This window comes from Thermobia domestica, unplaced genomic scaffold, assembly GCF_964235325.1.
Source record: "Thermobia domestica unplaced genomic scaffold, izTheDome1.hap1.1 HAP1_SCAFFOLD_2031, whole genome shotgun sequence".
Classification (NCBI taxonomy): domain Eukaryota; kingdom Metazoa; phylum Arthropoda; class Insecta; order Zygentoma; family Lepismatidae; genus Thermobia; species Thermobia domestica.
In genome coordinates this window covers 1755-13944 of record NW_027657736.1, presented here as the reverse complement: position 1 = coordinate 13944, position 12190 = coordinate 1755, and the positions used below count along the sequence as shown (strand labels likewise).

The following is a 12190-nucleotide window of genomic DNA, read 5'->3' as shown; positions in this document are numbered from 1 at the left end:
TTCAACAGCAGCGACCTCTGAGAAAATATTACTTTTGCTACCTTGGAAGAAGTACATATTTCGCCTGCGAGTTCTATGAGATTAATAACGTTGAGAAGGGCAAACAGTGGTTGAATCGAAGTTAACTTATGCAACATATGGCAAAATCGAATCCTTGACCACATAAAACGAAGATAATCAATCGGTAAACATAGGGGAAAACTAAAGAATATACTTGAAAGATAGGATGATATACGAAACGAGAGGAAAACGAAGGTAGATGTATTAACTATGCAACATACGGCGTGAGAATTTAAAAAAAAAAGATAACAAGTATGGACAAGATCCTTGTTAGGATAACAGCATCTCTAAGTAGTGTATTGGTCCTAAAAAGGACCGTTTTTGAACTCAGTGCCAGAACTTCAAACTTAAGCACGTTCCCCACGGATGCGGCGAGCAAGCTGAATGTCCTTAGGCATGATTGTGACTCTCTTTGCGTGAATAGCACACAAGTTGGTGTCTTCGAAAAGCCCTACAAGGTAAGCTTCACTTGCCTCCTGTAAAGCCATGACAGCTGAGCTTTGGAAGCGAAGATCTGTCTTGAAATCTTGTGCAATTTCTCGGACGAGTCGTTGGAAGGGCAGCTTGCGGATGAGCAATTCAGTGCTCTTCTGGTAACGACGAATTTCTCGGAGAGCCACAGTACCAGGCCTGTAACGATGGGGCTTTTTCACTCCACCGGTAGCTGGAGCACTCTTTCTTGCAGCTTTGGTGGCAAGCTGCTTTCGAGGAGCTTTGCCTCCAGTAGATTTCCTAGCTGTCTGCTTGGTACGTGCCATTGCAACTGTCACGACTTGTTTCAAATAATTGCGCGCTGAATGAAGTCAAGTTATATAAAGAGCAAAACCGTTAAATCAAGCTATTTCTCATTGGATAAAGTCAGTCGAAAAGGACAGTTCTCATTGGCTTAGACACGTTTTGTGTTTTTCCTCCGTGCTTTCCCTGCATGATCGAAGGAACAAAACCACGAGTCTTGGGCTGCTTGGGCTTGTATTTCTCGTGTGTGGTGAGCGAAGCAGTAACATATCGAAATGACAGGACGTGGAAAAGGAGGCAAGGGTCTTGGCAAAGGAGGTGCCAAGCGCCACCGTAAAGTTCTTCGTGACAACATCCAGGGTATCACCAAACCCGCTATTAGGCGTCTTGCTCGCCGTGGTGGTGTGAAGCGTATCTCTGGTCTCATTTATGAAGAGACCCGAGGAGTATTGAAAGTATTCCTGGAGAACGTAATCAGAGATGCTGTTACATACACAGAACACGCCAAGAGGAAGACAGTGACAGCTATGGATGTTGTGTATGCCTTGAAGAGGCAAGGAAGAACCCTGTACGGTTTCGGAGGTTAAGTTGGGGTTCCTCCTATTTTGGATATAAAATTGGCATAAACGGCTCTTTTCAGAGCCAACAAATTTATATAAAGGGAAAGATTTACTTTGTGCGATTTTCTGTTAGATTATAAGAATTCGTGTAACTACATTAAAGCCTTTTGATGCACACAAAATTACAGACGTAGAGAGATTAATTTGAGAAAATCATACGTTTTTTTTTACATTATGTACGTTCATGTATACGTATTCATATGTAGCAGTATTAATGCTGGAGAAGGGGTTCTGGTTGGAAATTGGCGATTTGTTGGAAGTAGCGAGCATGAGAGATGCGAAACGCAAGTCGGAATTTCTGTTCTGACAGTAGGATGTACGTATAGAGGCTTATACAACTTCTATACTGTGCTGTGAGGGGCGAATAATGCGTTAGAAACCTGAATCTTGTCCTTTATCTTGTTTACGTGGTCTTGGGTTCGATTTTTTTCTTTTGCGGTAGTGTCTATTGTGATTTACATGTAAATTAATGACACTTCGTAGCGGGTTAGTAAAATAAAGAGTAATACAAATATGAGATGTAGGTTAATGCATTGTATACTTCACATTATTTACTAAAGAAAGGCAGTAGTTACAAGAAACCTAGGCTCGCTCGTTGGGCACAGTAGCAAATGAGTTCTGAGATCAGAGAATAAGAGTAGTTGCGTATTACAAACCATATACATATAACACATATCACACAAATATGAATATCGACCTTGCAAAGAATAAATCGTACTTAAGTGTGCATTTAATGTCATTACTATGTTGCAAAAGAAATTTAGGAAAGTTTTTTGATCCGCTCTGTTCATGATGTCATTGGGGCATAGTAATGAACAATAATAAATGTCGAGAACATATTGAACAGAGTAATTTCAGCCAAGCCAACGCAAGAGAGAAACATGAGTGCTTTAAGAATGTTGGAAATTCCTTTGTCTAGCATGAAGTACATGAGAATATGTGGTATGAGGTTTTCTTCCATTGCTGAGAATCTGGGCTCGACTGTCCTGTCCTCTGGGTAATATGAGCCCGATGTACGCAAATATCAAAAAAATGTAGCTAGCGACAATACAAAAGGTAATGATCTTATAATTAATAATGTAGTGGGAACTAAGCACATCGCTGTTTGGAGTATTCTAAAGATAGTGTGACTTCCTATGGGCTTCAATTACGATCGACGACTACACATACTAATTAATCGAATAGCAGCGAGAATTTCGAATGACACTAAGCAACTATCTCAGACACTTTTGATGAGTCTGTATATCGAAAACAATTCATTTCAATCGTAAATCTCCTCTATAAAGGGGTTTGTGGCCCTCATAAGGGCCGATTTGTATGAGATATAGGTCTTACATTTATGCCTTCTTCTCAGTTTTCTTGGGCAGAAGTACAGCTTGAATGTTGGGCAAAACACCACCCTGAGCGATTGTAACTCCAGACAACAACTTGTTTAATTCCTCGTCGTTACGGATAGCTAACTGCAGATGACGTGGAATAATCCTAGTCTTCTTGTTGTCACGAGCAGCGTTGCCTGCCAACTCAAGAACTTCAGCTGCCAGGTATTCCATGACTGCAGCCAAATACACGGGAGCGCCAGCACCAACTCGTTCGGCATAGTTACCCTTTCGCAAAAGACGATGGATTCTGCCTACTGGGAATTGAAGGCCAGCCCTGCTGGAGCGGGACTTGCTCTTTCCCTTGACTTTTCCACCTTTGCCGCGACCAGACATTGTTCAATATTCTTTCGTAATAAGATGAGAGGAAAAATTGCGGCCTCCCATGAATCAAGTCAGTTTTGTTACTACTTCAAGCGTGCACCCGAGTGCATCAAATGAAAAGCAAGGCAGTTGGCGCGAATTGAAACACGTACTGTAATTTAAATGAAGTCGATAAATCGGCGGACACATCTAATTTTGCTGAACGAGTGAGTCATCATGCCACCAAAAACTAGCGGAAAGGCTGCAAAGAAGGCTGGTAAAGCCCAAAAGAATATCTCCAAGGGAGATAAGAAGAAGAAGAGGAGGAGGAAGGAGAGCTATGCCATTTACATCTACAAAGTTTTGAAGCAAGTGCATCCTGACACTGGCATATCTAGCAAAGCTATGAGTATCATGAACAGCTTTGTTAATGACATCTTCGAGCGTATTGCTGCTGAAGCTTCTCGTTTGGCCCATTACAATAAGCGGTCAACTATCACCAGCCGGGAAATCCAAACAGCTGTGCGCCTTCTTTTGCCTGGTGAACTTGCCAAGCACGCTGTAAGTGAGGGTACGAAGGCTGTTACCAAGTACACAAGCTCTAAGTAAAAATCTTCTTCAAGATTTTTCATTTCAAACGGTCCTTGTCAGGACCAACACATTATTCGAAAGAGTTAAATCACGAAATTTGCTTCATTCTGTTATGTAGAAACACCTTGAAATCCAATTTCTATATGCTGTTAGTAAAAAAGTAAAGCACATAGCGGAGATGTGTCGTGCTTGTATACGAAAGGCATTTACTCGCCGGAGATCTACACTTAGTCATAATAATTTACTTTTAAAAAGTGGTAATACATTCCGTGTTAAGTATAGTAGTAGGTGCACACGGATCGGAAATCAGGTTATTTTAATGTGCCGTGCAAATAAACAGGCTGTTAGTGTAAGAAATAGTGGGTATAACGCTTAGAATATCGATTAATCGCTATGAAATAATGTTGATAAATTATCTCTTGAAAGAACTATAAAATTAATGTTTCTAGTATTTTCGTACTTGAAGGATAATGAAATTTGAAAAAGAGATGCCAACAGCACCTGGTGTTCCCAGGCGGTCACCCATCCAAGTACTGACCAGGCCCGATGCTGCTTGACTTCGGTGATCGGACGAGAACCGGTATATTCAGCATGGTATGGCCGTTGGCAACTACCTTTTCTTCAATGTCCTGTTAAGGAAGTATGTTTTAAGTAAGAATTGACATTATTAACTATAAAGGCAAGCATATTAACGTCGTTAACATTACTTGGAATATACTAATATTCGAATAAATATTTGAATGTTCGAATGATGAGTGATTCGGATGTTCATAGTGCCACTATGTCCTATCGAGTTTACTATCACGAACCACGTATGAAATTGTATATAAATAAATAAAAATAAATCCTTTATTAAGTATTGATTACAGGAAAAAGGCAAACTTACATTCTTTAATGTACACAATGAAATGTATGAAAGATATTTTTAAGATATGTTTCACTTACCCTTTATAACGCAAGGTAGTTTTCAGTGTAGCATCCTCTTCAGCTGCGAGATAACGTAAGGCAGATGATCATTCAGTCGTGAAGCACTAAAATGTAATATACATTTTAACTATTATCGATAAGAATTATTTACTGCAGGGATGCAAATAAAGTGAGGCAAATTAGTAAATAAAAACCGATACTGTAACTGATAATGTAATTACGTATCTGTATTAGTTGTATATACAGTAATCGCACGATTATCCGCGGAGTTGGATGTTGGCATAATCGCGCATAATCAGCAGTATGAGCAGAAAAGGGAAATGAAATGAAATCTTTAGATTTACGTCGCATACTTATACCGGTTACGCTAAAGGAGACGGTGATGATGAGTACTGAATGAAGAAAGTGGGAGGAAACGGGAGAAACCCGAGAAAACCCATGAGCACGGTCTTTATGCACGACAAAGTTCACACGGCACGAGCTGGGATTGAACCAGGGACCCCAAGCACCGGAGGCCAAAAAAGGGACAAAAAGTCTTTCGTGCAACTTTCGTTTTCGGTAAAAAGTTTACACATAATTTAGAAAGAGTAGTTTTCTGGTCTTTTTATTTCACAAGTTGGTTCATGTCTATATTTTTTACATGCATAAAAAATTTTTCAACTCCCTTGCTTAGTTCCTGTTAAAGACCTCTACCTCTGATTGTATTTTTTGCACATATTCTTATTGTTTTCAGACAACATTTCTAAGAGCGTAATTTATCGTCAGCAAGAAAAGAAAAGGAAAGCCTCGGATAGTGGAATGTGTACTGTATATATATATATATATATATATATATATATATATATATATATATATATATATATATATATATATATATATATATACGTATTAGTATATAGTTTTATTTTATACGTCTCCTATTATTACACAATGTGCAGATATTGTGAAAGCGCAAGTAAATATGTATAACTCCCCGTTCTGCACTTAATAACTTGAAAGAAGTTCGGGGAAGGTAGTGTAACAGAAAGTGCAAACAGAAATGAGGGTTTACAGGCATTTAATATTATTCCGTAGTAGTATGATTTTTTGTAAAATATATATATATATATATATATATATATATATATATATATATATATATATATATATATATATATATATATATATATATATATATATATATATAAACATACATATTCAATGATATAGTAAGAGGTTAGCAGCACTGATAGAACTGCAGAAAGTACAAAACCGTTAATAAGAAAGAGAGAGAGATGGTGGCCGCTTTTGTGCTTTTCATTGGCTAATTCCGAATTGCGCGCGAATACGTACGAGATTTCTTTCTTTTTCCTCTTCGCAGCCCAGATGTTGCCAATTAGAAGTTTTTAGTACTACATTTGTATGAAAATGTTGCCTTTAAGAAATGTGGTTTGCATACGGAGAAAAGAGCAAAATGAATATTTATCTTAGTGGGCATGAAAAAAGACGAAACATTTTGCAAGATGGACACACGAACTTCCTTAATGCAGGCGTTCAGTACATTATTGTAAAGAAAAAAACACTAAAAAGAATTACTTCAATATCCCTAGCAACATTCAACAATTCATAGAGAAAAATCTTTATTTTGAGAACAATGGAAAACTATGTAATTGTAGATAACTACTAAATTTAATGATTAAGGAAAACGTTTAGGCCCGGCCCTTCAGAAAGAAAGTGCACAGAATTTTCTCTCATGGAAGCAATTGCAAAATCAACATTTTGTTTGCAGTTATAATTAGAGGATCTATATACAGGGTGTTCGAAAAAGAATGTATCCTCTTGAAAGAAAATATTCTCTGGGCCCCTAATCCTTTATATACCGAAAGGAAGTTTGTATAGCATTTTTTCTTACCTTCGTTAGAAGAATTGAAAGTGACTACTATCGTGACACGGGAGATATTTGATCGATAGTCGAATTACTCCCATGCTCGAATGAACACGTCTCTTGTAAGGAGAGGAAAGGCTTCTGTGATCCGCTATCGCAGCTGTGTCATATCTGCAGAGAATGTTAGGACACAAACGTGATCTTTGAGAGCCTCGTGAAAAGAAGTCGCATAGTATCATGTGTGGAGACATCGGGGCCATCTGAAGAACGCTTCATCATTAGGACCAAGGGCGAGTTACGAAACACTCTGGGATATATTTATTAACATAACTTCTCGTCATTCTGCAAGTGTGGTGGAGCTCCATCCTATTGGAAAAGGAAACCTCGGGAGCCCTCTTCATGTGTAGGTATCGTTCACATCTGAAGCATGTGAAGATAGATTACTGTACTATCGTGTACCTAAAATCATTTTCTACGAATACGAACATGTCTACACTGAAGGCAGTGCAGCTCTTTTTCTCTTTTTTTTTGGTCATGTATTGTAACGCGGGGCAATGCACACAATAACATGTAATGTTGTGTATCATCATAAAGGGCCAGGGCGATGATTGGATCTTGATGGACGTGGAGAACTGATAGGTGATGTGAGTGGTATTGTGATCTATGGTTGTATGTTTACTGATGAATGCATAAGGAGAGGTGAAGGGGTTGCCTTTTTTTTTATGTCGATCGGCAGGGAAGCGATTGGGAAACTTTTGACTTTGTTTTTCAACCGAATATATTGATTGAATAGGTCGCCGACAATTTTACGGGGCGTCACGTCGTTGCCTTTTTCATGTCGATCGCGAGCGAAGCGAGCGTTTTTTTTTTTTTTTTTTTTTACCGACAATATGTATTGAATCGGTTGCCAACACCTTTAGGGGCGCGTCACGTCCTTCTTTCTGTGCTGATCGCGAGCGAAGCGAGCGCGAAATTTTTGACTTTTTTTTTTTTTTTTTTACCCACAATATTTATTCAATCGGTCGCCAACACTTTTAGGGGTGCGTCACGTCCTCTTTTCTCTGCTGATCGCGAGCGAAGCGAGCGCGAAATTTTGACCTTTTTTTCTCTTTTTAATTCTTTTTTTTTTCTTTAAGAAAAAATATTGATTTCATAGGTCGCCAACATTTTTACGGGATGGAACATCGTTTATTTGTTTTTCCAACCGTCTTTCTGTCTTGAGCCCCCGCCAAGTTAACTTTATGGTGGACAAAAACTATGTGCGGTGGGTTACCGCGGGGTTCTCCCGTTTCCTCCCACTTTCTTCATTCCACCACCATTTCAATCATTTCTCATAATCAGCGCCTCTTTTAGCCTAAGCGGCATAACGTGGGACGTAAAACAAAGATTTCCTTTAGTTGCTTTCTGTCTTGATTACGAGCGCGAAATTTTTTACTTTTTTTTTCTTTCTTTTGATATTATTCATTTAATAGGACGGCAACACCTTTACGGGCCGCCGCGTCGTCGTTTACACTTCTTCAGCCCATATTCTTTCTGCTTGTTCGTTTTCCGGCATCTTGTTATCACCGCCCGCGGGAATGCCTATGTCTTTCATCGCTTTTTGAAGCAAATCTTTAATAAATATGCACTCTCACATTTCTACTAATATGCATACCACAGTGGATAGACTGTAACTAGGAAAGCAGAAGCCTGCATATCATATTATTTAACAGTTGAAAGTGAACTGCCATTTTAAGTTTGATTTTGATCAGATGAGTGCAGTTCAACTCGTCGACAATTGTGAAGATTCTCGAGGTTAGGGACCATCCATTTTGTGCTTTGTAATGAAAATGGCTGCAGCCAAACTTCTCTGATCTGAATGAAACTTGGCATGATGATACATCTTGACCTGCTCTACAAGTTTATTTAGTATTTTCCGTTGCGCAGGCTTTTGCTTCTCCAGGTTCTCCCATGGAACTGAGAAACGTATTCAGTCGAACTTCTGCGGTAAGTCAGTATATCATCCTGAGAAGTTTGATCGAGATAGCAGAGGTTCGACTATTCGTTTTTCAATTCCATGTGATATTACAACACGGTGAACTAAATTTATATAGAAACACTTTGATTTTGTTTTGTTTTTTGCTAGCATTAAACTGAGAAAATGTTATTGAATAGACAGAGAACACCACTCAAAGAAAAGTACATCATAAGAATATATATATGGTTGCTGTGGTTCTCGGTTTAATTTGCTAGTTAAGAAACTTGCTCTAAATAAGTACATCTTACAGGTGAAAAACTAAGCCAGGCGATAGAATTAAATATAAAGTTATACACTTTTATTTTACGTTTACTAGTGTTGGGTTACTACTGTAAAATAAGTCAGTATATATGAAAGATAACTGTATTAGGTACTATTTTCCACCGGCGGTGTATTCTTGCATAGTGTACTTAATGTTTACAAGCGGGGCGCTACTAGTATGGATGCATGACAAGTGCTATTGAAACTCGAAAACTAACTGGTTTCCACTACCCTTGCTTATACGTATACCCGCGTCGCCTTCGCTCCTGTTCACTTTGGACGCACATTCTTGCTATCGCTCAGGCCCCCAGCTTTCTCCTGTTTTGGCTCCCTTAAATAGTATTCGTGCTTTTTATTGGCCACCTGGCAAAGCACTTGTAATGATTTTACACCAGTAACTCTAAAATACATGTGTATTACTTTATTTAATTCTGTCGTCTGCAGAATTTTTTTTTTTTTTCGTACAAATATGCCTTTTCATGCAGAACACTGAATTTTGCCTGTAAATTTTTGAGAATATGCTGTGACGAAACTTGAGCACCGTTCTTCTTTTCTTTCTTATCACGAGTCTTCTTTAGCCTAATGAGCACAATCATCACACGATAACGACTATTCTTTTCATTTAACTTGTAAACAAGTTGAACTAATAATAATAATTGATGTACAAAGGAGAAGTGTCCTACATATTTGAGGTAAAAAATAAAATAAATATACTTCTACTTCATCCGTGTTTACAAAGTTAAATGTTATCGATTTACAAAAAATGGTCACCTATCCACACACTGACCAGGCTCGACACTGCTTGACCATACATATTAAAACATCGGTCCCACTGAATACACAAGTAGTAAGCACATTCACATAAAAATAATTAGGATTACAGTATATAAAATGTGTTAATTAAAATAGCAAATGCCTTACCTTATCACAGGCGATCCAAAGCCACTGCACATCATCTGCTACGCACACTATATTCCTCCAATATTTCACTCACTTCCTATATCACGCAACAGAAAATATTAATAAAATTCACTTAGCAACATTTTCATTTTTAATCAACAATACGTATAACAATTAAGAATAAAATTAATTGTGAGCACATTGTTATAATTAGAATACTGTTTTTATTCGTTTACAAATATGGGATTAATATAGAGCTGGCAGCAACAATATATACAACTCATCCTGTATGTATCGTAAATCCTAACTTGAGAAGACATCTCTGACGCAAACAATGAGACAAGAAATCAAATACTATATCCGACACATTTGGGGTTTATTGAACTTCAATGTTGGAAGATACCACCTTGTCGGTAGTACAAATGTAATATCCTTACAACACGCGGAACTTTTGCCAGGCATATCTAGGAATTTGGGAAGATTAATTGATATCCTTAATGTGCAATGTATGATTATGACGCATTGTTATGTACACGCAGACGGAACCAGGACAATCTATAGATGACATTTGCACTGTGTTTGGACAATTTGTTCGCAGAAAGTAACCGTTTTTGTCTATGAATACTTGAGAACATGGAAGGTATGAGATATACATTTTATGCGCAAATATTATAATACAAATCATTGTTAGTTTGGTGGATGCGTGAAAGAAAGAAAAGGAGTAGATTTTTGCAGACGTCCGGATATAAAGCGAGAACTGAGAATACGCATCTATAACATCTATTTTCTTTGTGTTAATGATATCGATGAACTAAACGGGGAAACTAAAATACAACTGTTTGCAGTATAATTCGAAGTATAGTCAAGTGCAGAGGCGTACTCACGGGGTGTCCACCGGGTGCGGACTCCTCGCAAAAGTTCCTAAGTGAACATACATTTGCAGACTTTCTCATTAAATGTAGTTATTAACAGGGAAAATATTGATGTATCATCAATATAAATCTGATCTTACACTTCATCTGTACTCTGTCTGTATCATGTTTTTGTGAAAAAGTAAGTGGAATATTTATCGTGTTTTCGAATGCAGAATAATAGTATATAGACATAGTGGCTTGTAGTATTGGAACCTTGCCCCCCGAAGCTTGGATCCCTTAGAAGAAAAAAAAAATGCATGCGCGCCTGGTGAAATGGTTAACGAATTCAGTTCACTCGATGAATCGACAGATAGTAATACACATTTCGACAGATCGACAGCATTCGACAGATACAGACATATGAAAGTAGCACAAGAATTAGGCGAAAGTCCGTGCGTTTCCTCAATTCACGTAGGAAACAACAGAAAATATCAACTACCATAAAATAATCCGTATATATATTTAATTTATTTGGAATAAAATAAATATAGAAACAACCTGTTCATACATAACTACGGTAAGTGCGTTAATTGCTAACGTAAGAACAAATATGAAACAAGGCACAAAATAAAAAAGAAAAATAAAGTTAAAGGGAATAAATATTTAGGCTTGATTGTCATTCGTATTAAGAAGCTGGGTAATAAAATGTTAAAATCTACAGAAAATTATGAAATTAAATCAGGATTTGAAATAAAAGTCTATACATTGGAAGTAGGCCAGGGAGTTTGCAAGGCAGATGTGTGCGACACGCGTTACTTTATAGATTCCCTTCATTGAACTATAGTAAGCAGTACGAAGATGGTACTTTGCGTATAATCACAGGAAGGATTGAAGTTAATTACCATGGTAATATAATTATTTATTGATAAGTATTTCCATGTTAAATTATGAAAATTATAAGCACAAGGAGGGTGAAAAAGTAGTGTGACCGACTTAGCAATGACTGAAACATAAAATAGAAAAGCGAATAAAAACAAATGCCTTTTGAGTTATGTGGAATAAAGTTTCTTCTAGCCAGTAAGGAAGAATAGGATCTGGTGCATTCATTGAATACCTGAAAAAAATCGTTTATCAAAATAGAAGGAAACACACTTATCGTTGTGGCAACTACGAACTTCTGTTTACCTCAGCCCGCCTCAGCAAGTGCTTTCTATCCGGTCCGCGCTCCGTAACCAAACTCAACGCTGCCTGCCAGCGAAAATTTCATTCTTCAGTATCGTTGAGTTTATTGCAGAAAGCAATGGCAGATACGGCATCAGCACCTGCAGCCCCGGCACAGGCTTCTCCTAAGAAGTCTGCAAAGCCTAAGAAACCAAAAACAACACCTTCTCATCCAAGAACATCAGAAATGGTGAACAACGCCATCAAGAATTTGAAGGAAAGGGGAGGAAGTTCACTGCAAGCTATTAAGAAATACATCTCTCAGAACTACAAAGTGGATGCCGAGAAGCTTGCTCCATTTATCAAGAAATACTTGAGAAGTGCAGTTGCTTCTGGGTCTTTGGTTCAGACCAAGGGAAAAGGTGCATCTGGATCGTTTAAGCTTAGTGCTTCATCGCTGAAGGAGAAGCCTGAAGGTGGATCTTCAACCAAGGCGAAACGATCAGCATCAAAGGAGAAGA

The 12190-nt window shown here is 38.0% G+C and overlaps 1 non-coding gene across 1 annotated transcript; it reads right to left on the bottom strand.

Moving 5' to 3' along the window:
• Positions 1-4174: 4174 nt before the first annotated feature.
• On the bottom strand, positions 4175-4293 carry LOC145678188 (5S ribosomal RNA). Its single transcript, XR_014130290.1, has one exon. It is a non-coding gene; the product is annotated as a 5S ribosomal RNA (ribosomal RNA).
• Between the last annotated feature and the right edge of the window lie 7897 nt (positions 4294-12190).